The sequence below is a fragment of the Eptesicus fuscus genome, chromosome 21, assembly GCF_027574615.1.
Source record: "Eptesicus fuscus isolate TK198812 chromosome 21, DD_ASM_mEF_20220401, whole genome shotgun sequence".
In the NCBI taxonomy this organism is placed as follows: domain Eukaryota; kingdom Metazoa; phylum Chordata; class Mammalia; order Chiroptera; family Vespertilionidae; genus Eptesicus; species Eptesicus fuscus.
Window position 1 is genome coordinate 18,730,735 of NC_072493.1, and position 18,243 is coordinate 18,748,977.

Here is an 18,243-nt window from a genome sequence, read left to right on the forward strand (position 1 = left end):
TCTTCTAGTTCATGCCCCCCAAAGCAAATTATATTAAAACCTTTGATATGCATTAGAGCTACTGGTATCGATCAATTAACTTCCAATATCTGATATATTAGAATGGATATGGGAAATATATTATATGGAAAATTATGGCTTTAATATGTGCCTTTACCACTGGCTTTGAAATAAGTTCCAAAGTTCAAGTGATCTGCCCTTTTTATTTCAGTTTCTTACTTTGGGTTATACCGATGGGCATCAAAACACCTGTGAACTTACCCAGCTGGCTTGATTCAGTGGTTGAACATTGAACCTATGAACCAAGAGGTAACAGGTTTGATTCCTGGTCAGGGCCAATGCCTGGGTTGTGGGCTCCATCCCCTGTAGGGGGGTGTGCAGGAGGCAACCAATCAATGATTCTCTCATCATTGATGTTTCTATCACCCTCTCCTTTCCTCTCTGAAATCAATAAAAAATATATATATTTTTAAAAACACCTGTGAACTTCTTGAAAGTGTTCTGAAAATTCTGTGATCTGTGTCATAAATACATTTTTTAGCACTTGAGAATGACTTTTGCAAATGAATGTGAACCGTGAAAACTGCTTATACAATTGGGGATTTAGACAGGATTCTGAATATTGTCCAACATGAATGTAGACAAGATCTGGTATTTTTTTTTACAAAGATGGGAAAGGAATAAGGCTATTCAAATAAAGGCAGCATGGAGCAGTGGTTCTCAACCTTTCTAATGCTGCGACCCTTTAATACAGTTCCTCATGTTGTGGTGACCCCCAACCATAAAATTATTTTCGTTGCTACTTCATAACTGTAATTTTGCTACTGTTATGAATCATAATGTAAATATCTGTGTTTTCCGATGGTCTTAGGCTCTACAGCAGCGGTTCTCAACCTGTGGGTCACGACCTGTGGGTCTTAGGCTCTACAGCCTAAGACCATCGGAAAACACAGATATTTACATTATGATTCATTACAGTAGCAAAATTACAGTTATGAAGTAGCAACGAATATAATTTTATGGTTGGGGGTCACCACAACATGAGGAACTGTATTAAAGGGCCGCAGCATTAGGAAGGTTGAGAACCACTGGTCTAGAGGGAGGATGGCCTTCAGGCAGAACAAACAGCATGTACCATCCTATGTGCTTCCCAAACCTCAGGATCCCCATGTCACTGAGGGGGAAAAATAGCATAATCCCAGTCATTCTTTTGCACAAATATTCCCTTCTTTGCTAGGGATGCATAAATGAATCAGTTAATGAAAATGGAAAATTTAGCCTTCCTGCTTCCTGGCACAATTCATGAAATTGGCAAGCTTACTTAAGAAATGGAATTTGTGACAATGATAAAAGAATCTGTGTCAAACAGGTTCCAAAAGAGACATTTATATCTGTGAATTCTTGCTCAGCTGGTGTGGCTCATTGGTTGAGCATCAACCTATGAATCCGAAGGTCACGGTTCAAGTCCCAGTCAGGGCATATGCCCAGGTTCTGGCTTAATCCTAGTGTGGGGCATGCAGGAGGCAGCTGATCAATGTTTCTCTCTCATCATTGATTTCTCTCTCTCTCTCTCTCTCTCTCTCTCTCTCTCTCTCTCTCTCCCCCCCCCCCTCCCTACCTCTCTGAAGTCAATAAATATATATATATATATTTAAAACTCTTTCTTCCTTGGAGGTGGGGGGAATTCATTTGTTTTAAAATATATAATGATAGGAGACATTTGTAAAACTTTAGACAATAAAAATAATAATCAATAAAATATATAATGACAGTTACTAGCTAGTTGGAGCACAGGATTTGTCACTTACAACCTTATTTTAAATTAATTAAATGATCAGTCTTCTTTTGTCCCTCTGAACAGAACGCACTCACTGAGCTTGTTCCGGTCAGTTCTTATAGGAAGAACACAAAGTCATTTATCTTTCCCAGAGTCCCCTCGGCTATATCTAAACTACTTTCGTAAAAAGCCTGAAGATTTTTAATTTGAACTACATTTAGCAAGATACACAGCAGCCTGTTTGACAGCAACTGGGACACGCACAATGCGAGCTCTGCAGAGAACGCTGCAAGTCTTACCGTGAAAAGAGCAGGTGGCATCTTGCTGTTTCTAACCGTCAGCAATTGAGATTTAATACCGTTTGATGTTCGTGCATTGAAACTCAACCAAGACTTGTAAAAGTTGCTCTCATTTAATTCTTGGTTTTGCTTAAAGAGTAGGAAGTGTTTGGACCAGCTCGTTCAGTTTCAAAATTTTATTCCTGTCTGAATTTTCAAACTAGGTTGTTCAGGATTCTTCTGAAAAATAATTTCAAGGTGGTCTTTTTTACTATTATTATTGCTTTAGAAGAAGAAATGTATATTTGTTCATCTCAAAGTACCCTATCTTATTTTGCAAATCACCAAGAGGTCAGCAATTTCCCCCCTTATATCTCTTAGAGAGCACTCTATAGATACATATTCAACATAGGACTTTTATCCAAAATACATTTAAAAAACACTTACTGATTAATATAAAAAAGACAGACAACCCAAAATAAAAAGAAACTTAAATATAAACTTCATGAAAGATAGACCAATAAACGTATGAAAAGGTACTCAGTATCATTTTTTATGAAGAAATGCAAATTAAAATCACAATGAAATACTACTTCACACTCACTACAATGATGGATTGAAAAATAAAAAAAGATGAAAAATACAAAGTACTGTCAAGGATGTACAGCATCTGTATGTCCTCTTTAGAGAAGTGTCTATACAGGTACTTTGCCCATTTTTTAATTGGATTGTTTGTGTGTGTGTGTTTTTTTGGTGTTGAGTTTTAGAAGTTCTTTGTAAATTTTGGATATTAACCCCTTACCAAATATGTCCTACCATTCAGAGGGGGGTGTCTTTTCATTTTTTTGATTATTTATTTTGCTGTGCAAAAAACTTTGCAATTTGATGTAGTCCCATTTGTTTATTTTTATTTTGTTTCCCTTGCCCTAGGAGATATATCAGAAGAAAATATTTCTATGAGAAATGCCTGAGATTTTATTGTCTATGTTTTCTTCTAGGATTTTTATGGTTTCAAGTCTCGAGTTACCTCAAAAAAATTAAAATTGAGCTGCCTTATGACACAGCAATTCCGCCTCTGGGAATTTATCAGAAAAAGACTATATACACCCCTACGTTCATTGTAGCACTATTTACAATAGCCAAGATTTTGAAGCCCATCAGTAGATGAGTGGATAAAAAAAAAACTAGTACATTTACACAATGGAATACTTAGTTGTTAGTAAATATAATTTCCCCAAAGAAATGGTGCCTAACATTGATCTACTACATTGAAAACTTCTGTCTCATATTACTACTATATATACATCATAGCACAGCACTTAGAACATGGTGGCACTCGGAAAATTCTGTTAAGCAAATGTAACATATTTATGCTGGAAAAAAATAAAACAATGTCATGACGCCTTAGCTTAATTTTCCATATGCATCAGCATTCTCCCTTGTAGAGAAACGAACTTCATCATGATAACTTCTGAGGTAGCTTAATGACATTCTGGCTTTAAAATATTTTTCCTACTGAGATGTAGGCTTAAATATATGCATTTCAGTAGGAGAGCCTGATCTGTTCCGAGAATTAAGTCATTTGCATCCTAACTCTTTTTTTTTTTTTCCCCCTGGGTAACTACCATCACATTGGAGACAGGTGAGGGGAAAAGAAGAGCCTTTTCCTAAGATTTTGCTGAGCTATGAAATGCAAAATAATTCATGACACTAAATCAAAAAAACGAACCAAACCACAATTTAGCATGCACCTGTCCTTTTTAGTGTTACATCATTCTGGAGGACGGGGAGGGGGACATACATACAAATATTGAGCAGTTTTGAAAAAATTGTGTTGCATTGCAATGGATTTTTCCAAATTCTTACAATGCCATCTAAATTCTGATCATCTGTTGTAGGCTTTAAAACAACGTCTGATATCGTGCCCCTACACTAATATCACCAGTAGAGAGTAGTGCCCACATCACAAAACTATAATGAAAACATATATGATCACTTCCAGTCAGCATAAATGTTTTAAATAATGCATAGCAAAGATGTTATATGTGATCCATTATTCATGCCTCTCTCATACATATATTTGAAAATGGAATGGTGCTGGCTGCCCTCAGATTCTGGGCCATGGTTGTTCTGTAGTTCAGAACTTTCTACTCTGACATACATTTTTGCCTAAAAGTAATTCTCAAATTGGATTGTCAGTCATTTATACATTACCTTGTGCCTAACTGGCAGATGGCATCGTCCCTTTAACCATTTTCTTCCCCATTTCCACTGTTCAAACACTGACTGCCTTTGGCTCTCTCTCACACATACATACACATTCTTATACTTATAGATTGCTTTTCTTATGTTAAACATAATGTCTAAGATCAAATTATATAATATTTGAGATTATTCAGTCAAGAATTGTTTAAAAGCAAGTAAAGTGCATGCCATATTTAATAAGGTAAAATAGCTTTAATAATAATATATAAAATAATGTGACCAGTGGCAAAACTTTAATTCAATGCCTTGGCTTGAATTATTTTGCTTTTGAATATCCATCTTATATCTATATCTATATCTATATCTATATCTATATCTATATCTATATCTATATCTATATCTATATCTATATCTATATCTATATCTATATCTATATCTATAGTGTTATAATATAATAGCATATTACATGATATTTAATATATTACACATAGTTTTATACATATATATGAACATAAGAAAAATCTGGAGAAATTGTAAAGCAAATACCATCCCCAACTGTGGTTATTCTTATTCACTTAGAATTAAACTCATTATTTAGTGTTATAATTTTTAAATAAATGCTCTCAGGTTATATTTAAAAGGAAAAGAAAATGTAGAATAAATTAAAAATTTAATGGATAAGTGTTGGAAGCTGCCCATTACCTTCACTAGCAGAGAAGTGGACAAGGAACCCAGAAGGCTGGTCAGCCTTGAGGCTCTGGCCAGGGTCAGAGCCATACATCCACTGTCTGGTGGAGACAAAGGGAGCTGAAGCAACTTGCACCTTTTAGTCTCATGTAAATCCTTACTGATAAGATAGTTTGCCTGTTACTGGAAATTGTCTGCCTAAGGGCTATGGGTGTGTCCCAAACCTGAATAAAAGGGATCGAAAGGCCAGAGCAAAGGGGAGTCCTCTCTTGGGCTTCCGCCTGGCCCCCAATTCCCAAATTAGTATTTTCTTGTCTGTCTCTTTCATTTGTGTGCGACCTCCTCCAGAACCCAGACCCTGAACCTGAACCCTGAACCACGAGGGACGTGGTGGGTACACTCACAGATAAGTACAAATCAAATCATTCATTTAAAATGGTTTTGAGTGGTCATAATGACATAGCAGTTGATCCAATTAATTTATTGAAATTCTGAAAATGTTATGCAAGGAATTCTGCTGAGTGCTGCTGGGAATCAAAAGATGAACAGGTGTGGAATAGAATGTGTCCTCGGTAAAAAAGGTAAGTTTTTGGAGAAGACATGTATGCAAGCTACAGAAATATGATATGATATGATATGATATGATAATGCAATAATGAACATAATTATTTTGGTTAAAAAGTAGAGATTAAGGACCAGAGGGGAATCTACTTGACCTAAGTGAATAAAGCTACAGAGTGTTAGAGATTAGAGTTCTAGAAAAAGCTGTGAGTGTCAACAGAGACAGAAAATGAAGAACCTGAAATACCAAATTATGCTTTAGCCATTATTTAGAACCACATAGAGACACTGAATGATTTAAGACCCGGAAGCAATATACTCAAACTGGTGTTTTAATGGATGAATTCAGGGGAAAGATCAATAAGGGGGATCTTTAAAGTTCTAGGTCAGATACTATTACCTGAACTAGGCTAGGGACCTTTGGAATAGAGAGAAAAGAGGTACACAATAATGAGTAAAATATATTGCCACACCATTCTGAATAGAAAGTCATGGTCAACAAAAGACACCTCTAATAAAGGAATGTTATCCAAACTATACAAAGCACTCTTAAAACACAAAAATAAGGGGGGGGGGGGGGAATGGGCCAAAGACCCTAACAGACACCTCACCAAAGATATACGGATAACAGACTAGCATATAAAAAGATGCTCCACATCACATGTCCTCAGCGAAATGCACTGAAAACACACAGCTATTGGAATGACCAAAATCTGGGACATTAACAACCTAAAAGGCTGATAAAGATATGAAGCAACAGGAACTCTCATTTACTATCAGTGGGAATGCAAAATGGTACAGTTACTTTGGAAGCCAGTTCGGTGGCTTCTTACAAACTAAACATATTCTTACCAGGAGATCCAGCAATCACACTTCTTGCTATTTGTACAAAGGAATTGAAAACTTATGTCCACACAAAACCTGCACATGGATGTTCACAGCAGTTTTATTCATTACTACAGGCCCGATGCATGAAGATTTGTGCAAGAATGGGTCTTCCTTCCCCTGGCTGCCGTCACTGCCTTTGCTCAGCCCGGAGCCACCTTTTGGCCTTCCCACGCTGCCTAGAGGCCCAGAGCGACTGGGTGCCTGTGTATGCAAATTAACCCGCCATCTTTGTTGGGTTAATTTGCATAATCACTCCTGATTGTTTGGTGGGCATCGCGAAGGTATGGTCAATTTGCATCTTTCTCTTTTATTAGTGTAGATTGTCAAAACTTGAAAGCAACTGAGATGTCTTTCAGTAGGTAAATGAATATGTAAACTATGGTGCATCCAGAAATGGATTATTATTTGGCACTAAAAGGAAATGGACTATCAAGCCATAAAAAGAGCAGGAGGAATTTTAAATATATATTACTAAGTAAACTGAGCTGACCTGAAGAGCTACATGCTGTCTGATCCATCTATATGACATTTTGGAAAAGGCAAACTATGGAGAGAATAAGAAGATCAGTGATTGCCAGGTAGGGAGAAGGATGACTAGGTAGAGCAGAGGATTTGCAGGCAGTGAAAATACTCTGTATGATACTATGTTAATGGATATATGCCTTTATACATCTATTCAAATCCATAGCATGTTCAACAAGAATAAACCCTAATGTAAACCGTGGACTCGGGGTAATAATGATACACCAAGGTAGATTCATCAGTTATAACATATGCTCCACTCTGGGGTGGGGGGATGTTGATAATGAGAGAGGCTATGCAGAGGTGGGGTCAGGGGTATAGGGGAAATCTCTGTACCAGTATATTCCTGTCAATTTTGTGTGAACCTAAAACTACTCTGGAAAAACACAACACAAAACTAAGTCTTAAAATTTAAAAATATCATGGCCACTTACTTGGAAAGCTTTTTTTAGAAGTAAATTTGGCCACACTGATTAGTTAAGATGTACAGTCAACTGCAGCCACTTCACTGCTTGCTCATCCTTCAAAATTACTCTTGGAAAAGTCAAGAGCAAGTACTCGAAATCCTTTATTTCTTTAGTATCACTTTCCAGTGTGTAGAAAGCATGCTACACCTGGAGAAGGCCCCATGTATATGACTAACGAGCTTTCTGTCACCTGGCTCCTGGGGAGGCACTTTATGTGAATGCCTTGGTTCCAAGATGAGTCTATGAGAAAGAACTGAGGACATTTGGGGAAATACAATGACAAATGTATGTGGATGGACACACTGGAAATGATCCAGAACCCAGGCGGGTTAATTTTAGGTTATTTACTAAATAAACAGTGGTCTTCTAGGCTCCCAAAGTGTATGAGTGAGTATGAATAGGAAATTCCAAAAAATTTTGTGTGAACTTTAATAAAGATGAAGTGAAAGAATACTAGTTTTTGCTTAACTATGACTTTTATCTATTGCAATCATAAAAGTCAGGACTGAAATAATTCCCAAAGTAACTGTGAGAAAGAAGTTGAAAGGGCTCTATACCAACTGAGGGATTAGAAAACTACAAGGGTATGGTTTCAAAGGTGACTATGCTCAGAATATTTATGTAAAGAGAAACAAAAACTAAAGTCCCCTCCCCCTTGCTTCACTGCTTAACTCTCAACATCTTTACCAACTCTTTTAGAAATGTAGCAGTGTTAAGCAATAATTTACTTGTTATTTATATTATTCCTTCTGCTCAAAATAGTGTTATGTACAAATAATGGCATCTACATTAAAGAACAAGCATTATAAATCAAAACAAACAATCCTCTCCCCCCCACACACACACACAAAGAAGTGCTATTTTTGAGCAACAATATGGCATACAATTATGAACCAAATTGTATAACACAACCGATGTGTGTGCATATATATATTTTTAATGGCCATCCTTCATTAACCCATAAAAGGTAAATCCTAGAAGTGTAATAAAACATTTCTCAAAGTATGCTATACAGAAAATTTTTTTCAATGTTTCTAAGAGCAAATAATTTTAGAAACGAATGAGATAATTAACAAAATTAACTGCAGAAATTCTAAGCATGTTCATATACTAAAGAAAAATCATGACTTTCAAAGCAAGGCTAATCTGAATCAAATCCCTCAAAATCAATCCATCTCTCTCTTTCACACTTTCTCTCCTTCCCTCCCTTGTTGAATTAGTCAGGGTTATCCAGAAAAAAAAAAAAAAAACAAGATATACAAGATACACAGATCTCTATAAAGGAGTAATTAATAGGAACTGACTTACGTGGTTCTGGAGGCTGAGAAGTCCATGATCTGCCTTCTATCAGCTAGAGAACCAGGAAAGTCAGTGGTATGATTCAGTCTGAGGTAAAAGGCCTGAGAGTGGAGGCTGATGGTGTAAGTCCAGACATGAGTCCAAAGGCCGAAGAACCAGGAACAGCGGATGTCCTAGGACAGGAGAAGATGATGTCTCAGCTGAGGCAAAGAGACCGCCAACTTGCCCTTCCTCTGCCTTTCTGCTCCATTCGGACCCTCAACAGATTGGCTGATGCTCACCCACACTGGGGAGGGCATCAGCTTCCTCCATGCAATTCAAGTACCAATCTCTTCCAAAAATGATGTTTCGCCAGCTTTCTGGGCATCCCTTAGCCCAGTCAGGTTGACACATCAAATCTACCATCACACTTGCAGGTAAAGATTAACTTTTGGAAATGCTGGTTCCACCAAAAAGTGAGAAGAAAATGGCTATAAGATTTGAGTGCATAATAAGTAATTCTATTTTTCAAAATTATTACTGAAATTAATGATATGCCTAGATAGAATGTTTTCTGAAAGATAGTGACCTCAAAAAATTAAAAATGGAATTGCCATATGACTCAGTGATTCCACTTCTGGGAATTTACCTGAACAAACCTGAAACTCTAATTCCAAAGAATATATGCACCCCTATGTTCACTGAGAGTTATTTACAATAGCCAAGATTTGGAAGCAGCCCAAGTGTCCATCAGTAGTTGAGTAGATAAAAAGCAGTGGTACATTTACACAGTGGAATACTACTTGGCCTTAAGAAAGAAGGAAATCTCATTCTGGACATTCTTTTTTTTTTTAATGCTTTTATTGATTTTTAGAGCGAGAGAAAGAGAGAGGGATAGAGAGACACAAACATCAATGATGAAAGAGAAACATCATCAATCAACTGCTTCATACACGCCCCCGACTGGGGATCGAGCCTACAACCTGGGCATGTGCCCTAACTGGGAATCGAACCAGGGACCTCTTGGTTCATGAATTGATGCTCAACCAGTGAGCCACACAGGCTGGGCTTGACATTCTTTCTGCCAACTTTATCATGGAGACATGTTCAGGCCTCAAAGTAGTATTTGAGGAGCCTAGAATTTTCCTGGTTAATTTTCCGTCATTCCAGTAACCAGGAACAAAGAATTCTTATCTGAATGTTTGGGATACTGTTGGTGATTTGAGCTATACACCTCATCAATGTAACTCAACAATTACAATTTTCTACTTCTCCTAATGTTTTATGCATGAAACCTTTGTCCAGAGATAAGCATGGGCTGTCATGAGTAATTCTTCTGTACCTTAATCAATTTACCTCTAATCAATGAGGATAGGTCAAAATAGATAACTTAGAACTGGGAAGAAATTTCTGACTATAAATGTCGGCTGTAGGGTTTATCAGCATGTTACTGAGCATCTCTCTTTTTTGTTTCTTTTTCAAGAAAAAAGAAACAAGTGTGGATGATAATGTTTTTACAATCAGTCTGAATCTAGTTTTTGCTTCTGCCTTCAGTATTCTCATGCTTACTGAATTTTTGTGATCTCCAATGGCTTGACTCAGAAAAAGTTTTCCGGGTAAGCTACATACATTTCACTTCTATTTGAGATAGGAAGGTTGTGAAGTTTAGCCAATAAAGGGTTAAATATTTGTAACAGATCTTTTTCTCTGAGATCTCTTCTTTGTGAAGATTTAAGGGTTCTCTGACATAGAGTACCGAGCTCCGATGCCTTCTCTATCTCCTTTAGTGTTTCCCCTTTGAATCTTTGGTGCAAGCAAAAATAAAAGGAAATGCCAGGCTTTCAAGCTATTGTCTTAAGGATTTTCAAACAAGTTCCACATTTCAAATATTTAAGATGGACTTATGTATCTCAGTGCCATGTAATTTCAAAGCTGTGTCTCTGCCTTTCAGAGGGTAAGGCCAGTCTTTCTGTTCTTTCTCCCCCTGCCCCCCATCATTTTTCTGTCCGTCATTTTTAACCCACTGCTACCCAATGACAGTGTGTATTTTCAGTATCTTTCCTCTAGCTCCTGCCAGTGGCAAGTCACAGATGTGTGGAGACCTGGATGGTTCTTTGGAGTCAGGAGTGCAGCCTTGTGTAAAGACTGTCCCCGTACTCTTCTCCAGTTCCTCTTGCTCCTGATTTTAAACTGAAGGGGAAATTCTAATGAAGCCTGAACCTAGATCTCCAGTTTATTCAGAAATTGTAATAACTTCGTTCTTCCCTTGGGTGTGGCACTTCTCAGACTGTCCAAAGTGGGCGTTTCTGAGACGTGTCGATGAAAATTTCCAAACCTTGGCAAAGACCCAACGCCACAATCCCATAAAGCACGCGATACCCTCATTTCCACACACGGAAAGTTCCTCTGGGCGCTGGGGGAGAGAGTGCTCTGTAATAAGGCAGCAGGTGTTTGTACTAATGCTCGTTTAACTGCATTTGTGATGGTTTTAATTAAACCCCAAATATTTCTTTTGGAAAAATAAAGGACAAATGGTTTCTAAGGCAAAATAAATAGTGCTTTTAAGGATGCATTAGAAAAAGGAAACTGCATGTTGTCTCACTAAAGAAAGCAAGGGACGCCTTAGTAAAGTCTAAATGGAAGTTTAATAATTGAGAAAAACTTAAACTCATTATGATGAGTTGATAAATGTTACTGTTAAGAAACTAGTTTAATAGATGTACTAAAGAAAGAATATTCTCTCCTGGCCCTACACCAATAAGGAACACAGTATGTCCATTTATCACACTGAAAGATCGTGGTTAAATATAGGTAAGTATCTGAACAATGCTAAGATCTACTCTTAATTATGAAGGGGATCAATTAGGCAAACCTGATTCCTTCTCTAAGGGATGGCATTGAATTTGGGGTAGCATTTGATAAACAAGAAGCTCATCCCTGGCATATTTTGTTTGACAAGTGAGACTGAGCTCGATCAGGATGAGAGACAGGTTGGTGTAGAGTCAGGGACACGGCAGGTGATTTATGATGTTTGATTTTTAGCCTGTGGTGCCAAAAGTCCCACCAAGGCCATATGATCCAGCAATTCCACTTCTAGGTATATTCCCAACATATCTGAAAATAAGAATCTGAACAAAAATGTATATGCATATGTTCACGGCAGCACTATTTACAATAGCCAGCATGCAGAACCAACCCAAATCTCCATCAAAGGATGAATGAATAAATAAAATTCGATGCATCCATAAAATGGAATATTATTTAGCAGTAAGAAGGAAAAAAGTACTGATATATGCTACAACATGGATGGACCATGAAAACATTACATTAAGTGAAAGAGGCAGACATCAGAGACATAACATTTTATGATTCCATTTATAAGAATTATACATAACTAGAGGCCCGGTGCATGAAATTCGTGCATGGGGGGGTTGTCCCTCAGCCCAGCCTGCACCCTCTCCAATCTGGGACCCTTCGAGGAATGTCTGACTGCCCGTTTAGGCCCGATCCTATCAGGATCGGGCCTAAACGGGCAGTCAGACATCCCTCTCACAATCCAGGACTGATGGCTCCCAACTGCTCACCTGCCTGCCTTCCTGATTGCCCCTAACCACTTCTGCCTGGCAGCCTGATCACACCCTAACCACTCCCCTGCCAGCCTGATTGATGCCTAACTGCTCCCCTGCCAGCCTGTTTGCCCCTAACTGCCCTCCCCTGCAGGCCTGGTCACCCCTAACTGCCCTCCCCTGTAGGCCTGGTCACCACTAACTGCCCTCCCCTGCAGGCCTGGTCCCCCCCAACTGCTCTACACTGCAGGTCTGGGTCCCCCCCAACTGCCCTTCCCTGCAGGCCCAGTCACCCCCAACTTCCCTCCTCTGCAGGCCTGGTCACCCCCAACTGCTCTACACTGCAGGTCTGGGTCCCCCCCAACTGCCCTCCCTTGAAGGCCTGGTCCCTCCCAACTTCCCTCCCCTGCTGGCCATCTTGTGGTGGCCATCTTGTGTCCACATGGGGCAGGATCTTTGACCACATGGGGGCAGCCATCTTGTGTGTTGGAGTGATGGTCAATCTGCATATTACTCTTTTATTAGATAGGATAGAGGCCTGGTTCATGGGTAGGGGCCAGCTGGTTTGCCCTGAAGGGTGTCCCAGATCAGGGTGGGGGTTCCCTTGGGGTGTAGGGCGGCCTGGGCGAGGGGCCTGTGGTGGTTGCAGGCCAGCCATGCCCCCTGGCAACCCAAGTGGAGGCCCTGGTATCTGGGATTTATTTATCTTCTACAATTGAAACTTTGTAGCCTGGAGTGGAGCCAAGCCTCCTGCTTGTTCCGTGGTGGCAGCCATTTCTGTTGGGATTTATGTATCTTCTATAATTAAAACTTAGTAGCCTGGAGCGGAGGCCAAGGCAGGCCAGGGCTTCAGAAGCTTGGCTTCCTCCATCGCTGGGGGCAACCCTAACCTCCTGCTCTTTCCAGCTCCATGGCTGCCGCCGTTTCTGTTTGGATTTATTTATCTTCTATCATTGAAACTTTGTAGCCTTGAGTGGAGGCCTAGGTCGGCAAGGGCAGGCTGAAAGCTTGGCTTCCTCCATTGCCGGGAAAACCCAAGCCCCTCTCCTGCTCTCTGTGGCCGTAGCCATCTTGGTTGGGTTTATTTGCATATTCGCTCCTGATTGGCTGGTGGGCGTGGCTTGTTGGTGTATTGGAGGTACGGTCAATTTGCATATTACTCTTTTATTATATAGGATAGGCAAACCCATAGAGATGAAGAGAATATTTGTGATTGTCAGAAGTTTGGAGGAAGGAGTATGGAGAGTGACTGCATAATAATAGATACAGGGTTTCTATTTGGGATGATGACAAAATTCTGGAACTAGATACTTACTGGAAATGATTACACAACATTGTGAATGTACTTAATGCCAATGAATGGCACACTATAAAACAGTTGAAATGATAAATATTATATTATGTTTATTTTACCACAATGTTAAAAGTGAGACAATATAGCTTTCTGGGGGATGTACTGAATCAAACCTTCAGCCTACATTTTTTATTATATTTAATGACAGAAATATTAGCATAAAACCTCAAGCAAAGAGAATAGTTAGCACTATTCCTTATTGTTTCCTTTCCTTGTAGAATTTCACAGTTCTTTCTTCCTTTGATATGACAAATACTTCCTGAACAACGTTTTGGTTCCAGGCAGTGGTCTGGATGTCCATTCTTTTTTTAATTTATCTCCAGTGTTGAAAGTATTATAGATATCATTCTTACATGTTATAATAATGTTATGGTCATAAGGAAACCCCTCTAATGTATGAAATAATTATTGTATGAAATGTTTGCTGTGTGGAAACCCCAATACTCTGGACCTTCCAAAATTGATGAATACCCCACTATCTTGATGTGAAAGCCCTGAGCCCTTAAAGTGTAAACGCCCTGCTCCTAGCATAAGGCACACCGTCTGGCCCACACTGATAAGGACACAAGTTGTTTACTATGGTCTATATAAGCCTGTGACCCTTCTTCAGTCAATGTCTCCTGCCTGATAGAGGAGGACTCCACATCGCTCCATGAGACGAGCCCCTGACTGCTCTGCTGTGTGAGCCTGAACCAACTGCGGCCGCCTGTCTGCCTCTGTCTTTGTCGTCCGTCCTTCAGTGTGCATTGCCGGGTGGCCTTTGCTGGAGCCTAGGACTCACTAGGAATAGGGAAATAAACCCTGTGTGTTTGCATACTAATTCTGTCTTGTGTGTCATGTGTTCCGGTTTGGCTCAGCTGTCTAGACATTGAAGTACCAGGGGATAGGCCGTTATTGCTGACTCCTGGTCACCTGCATTTGTCCCACTAAGTCTAGACAGATAATCAATTAATTGGGGCATAATTGGGACATTACCACAAACTCAAAGCCTTGGAAGAGTCCTAAGGAACATTTAGAGAGGACGCAGGTCCCAGTTCCAAATGGATACTAATAGAACCTCATTGACAGCCCAACACGGTAATAACACCATCTTGTCACACACCACACAAATTGAGACTCTTGGTCCATTTTGCCACTCGAGATCTTTGACTGCTAGAAGCCTACGAGTGTGCTGATGCTCTTGTGATACTGTTTTACAGCCCATGTAGAACTGTCATATTATAAATACTACACTTGGAGATTGAAGGAAAGCCTTGCCAAGCTGAACTTTACTAAACACCAAAACATTTCTATTCTGAAGATTCTGATATTCAGGACTTTGAAAGAAAACAGAATCACCCCACAATTTTTTATGTGAATGAGTGAGTGGGGCATCCCCAATGATACATCACAGAATAATCAAAATTTTATTTATATTTGGATTTGCATTTTTATTTTTTTTCTTTATCGTCATTGCACATTTACTTCCCTAATCACATTTACGCTAAATGAAATGGTAAGTGTGGTTTATCCTCTCAAATGACAGATGACAGCACGAGGCAGGCTTAAGTGGTCTGACTGGCATATTGAGCCAGTAGGATTTACATTTAACTGGAAAGAAAATCATATCCTCTTAGAACTGGAAGGGCCTTTAGGAATAACTTAATTTGACTTTTTCATTTGTATATAAGAGCGAACTACAACTCAGATATGTGTATTTTCATCCATCCTTTATAGAGTGACCATAAGTCCTGGCCATATGGTTTGGACCTGGTGTCTCAGTGTAATTAATAACATCACCTCCTTTCATACTCAAAGATGCCCTGATCTAGAGGATAAATTAGATGTTCATCTAGTCTGTGTCACTTTTGGTGCTATGGATTCCTTAGGTAATAACATACAAACTTAGACAATATCATAAAAATTGCATTGATGTGCATACATGTAAGATTTGGGTCTCATTTACCAGCAACCTCCAGTTGAGAACCTTTGATGTAGATGTCAGAACTGTTACAGAGAACTGGAATAAATCAAGCAATGCTCGGAGAGTTTGGAGTTACATTTATTACGCGTGGGTCCAGAGGAAAATGTCTCTCAAATTCTGGGCCCCAATATGGAGGAATTTTCCTTATTTATATGTTTTTACCTTCTTTGTTTCCCAAATATGGGGTGTTTCCGGCCCCTTTTGCAAGTTCTTAAAGAGCCCCTATGTGCTGGGTCCTTGAGACCTCAACCAAAGACCTGGCCTGGTGCCAGCACTGATAATTTTGTCCAGGGAAGGATTAATGGCCTCTCTGAAGTGGGAGTAGTCTCATTTTCCTTATTATTTAAGCAAGCAAGCATTAACAGAAGCCAAATAGCAAAGTTAAAATTTCAAACAGCAGTTTTTATATAAGATGGATGCTTCAGAACCAATAAAACTATATTGATCAATTCCTGTGCAATGCTCACACAGCAAGTTTAGCAATGCCACCCAATGAGGTAGGTCTTCTTGTACCCATCAGAAAGGAGACTCGGCTAAGAGGTACCATGACATGGTAGTAGTACAGTCAGGACTCAAACTCCAGTCTTCTAATCCACTGACCTTTTCAACATGAGTGGTGTAGAGTGTAGGGTCCCAGACACAGGCTCTGAGTTTATATCCTGATATGCATTGACTAGCTATGTGACCTCGGGCAAGTTTTCTAATTTGGAAAATAAAGGTGATATGAGAAGTGTCCACCTCATTCTGATTGTTGAGGATTAAATAGCCTAATGTGTCAGCAGTGCTTGGAAGACTACCTGGAATATAGTAATTCTTCAATAAATGTTAGGTGTTATTACTAAGCAACACTGCTTCTGTGTAATTACACAAATATAGCTAATTATTAGAAGATTATTGCACATCGAAAAGCCAAGAGTTCAGAAATAATGGGGAATCTAACAAAATAGTAAACTACCTTCACAGTACAAAAGTATCCTCAAAATATTTTATCATGCAAAAATGGTGATATGCATCAGATGTAGTGAAGAGGAGACTAAAGGATGTGAAACTATGAATATGTGTCTAGTTAGGGTCAGAAAACACCACAGGAGTTTTAGAGAAATGTATGAACAAAATACCTTGCAAAAAAAATGCTATTTTTTCCTACAAAAACCATCAGCAAGTTCAGTGAACTATCCATACTCAAATTCTGATTATGCAATTCCATCCCTTCTCTCTAATATTTCCCACTGCAGCGTTATTTACAATAGCCAAGGTTTGGAAGCAGCCCATGTCCATCAGTAGATGTGTGGATAAAAAGCTGTTGGTACATTTACACAATGGAATACTACTTGGCCATAAAAAAGAAGGAAATCTTACCCTTTGCAACAGCATGGGCGGACCTGGATGGCATTATGCTAAGTGAAATAAGCCAATCAGAGAAAGACAGTGGAATCATATGTAGAATCTAATGAACAAAATGAACTAACAAGAAAAATAGAGACAGACTTATAGAGAGCAGACTGACAGCTGTCAGAGGGGAGGGAACTTGCAGGGCTGGGTTGGGGGTGGTGGAGGGATTAACCAAAAAAGAAAAAAAAAAAGAGGAAAAACTCATGGACATGGATAATAGTGTGGTGATTGCTGGGGGCAGGGGGTGGTGAAGGAGGGTATGGTGGGTATAAATGGTGGTAGAAGGAGACTTGACTTGGGTGGTGAGCACACAATACAGTGTATAGATGATGTGTTGTGGAATTGTGCACGTGAAACCTATATCATTTTGTTAACCAGTGTCACCCCTATACATTTAATAAAAAGAAAAAAAAGTTATTTCCCATCATATGGGGCACATTGTAGCTATATCTTAGTCTACAGATTTATTAATTTCAGGGTAGAGCCCTGTAGGTGGGTGTCAGTCACTTGGAAGAGTTATTGGTAGGAGCTTACTTATTCATCTATAAATAATGAACTGACACTTTTTTTTGGCCAAAGTCTCCATTTACATACTAGTATAAGACCAGCTTCCTTATCACAGCCACCTGAAAGGAAGCTGAATGGAAAGAAGAGAGATAATGTTCTTGTCAAATTATGTCCTTATGTGTCTAGATTCTTCATTTTCTTCAAATACCAGAATGTGACTTTGAAGTATTTTTCTCAGTTGGGACTCTTACTTGCAATAATGCAAGCTAAAATTTAAATTGCTAGAGCTAAAAAAGGGGGCTTTATTGATGGACACAATGACTATGAAAAAACTAGGAAGTGCGATCTTTTTTTATATGTTACTTCTACCTCACTCCTGCACTTGCTTCATTCTTCCCTAAATTTTTTTTCTCCTTAATTATCTAGCATAACACCAAAAACACCTTCTTAATTCCTATTTCATATTATACTTTCCTCAAAATGAATGCCTACGAAAAGAATTCTACTAATTTTTACCACTTATAATAAACAAGTAGATGAAGATAAGGGAGAGAACGTTTCCAGAACAAGATTAAATAAATTTTTAAAAATTTGTTTCTACTACAGAGTTCTTTGAAATGCTTCATCTCGTACACCATTAACTACAATCATAGTTGACTCCATGTCTAAGAATTAATTACAACTTCCTCTCCTTTGAAATCTTTTGCACCTAATGGAAAATGTACTTTCTTTACTTGAACCCCATTCATAGGCAACCACAGTCCTCATAAAGAATATTATCATATGAGTTGTGAACAG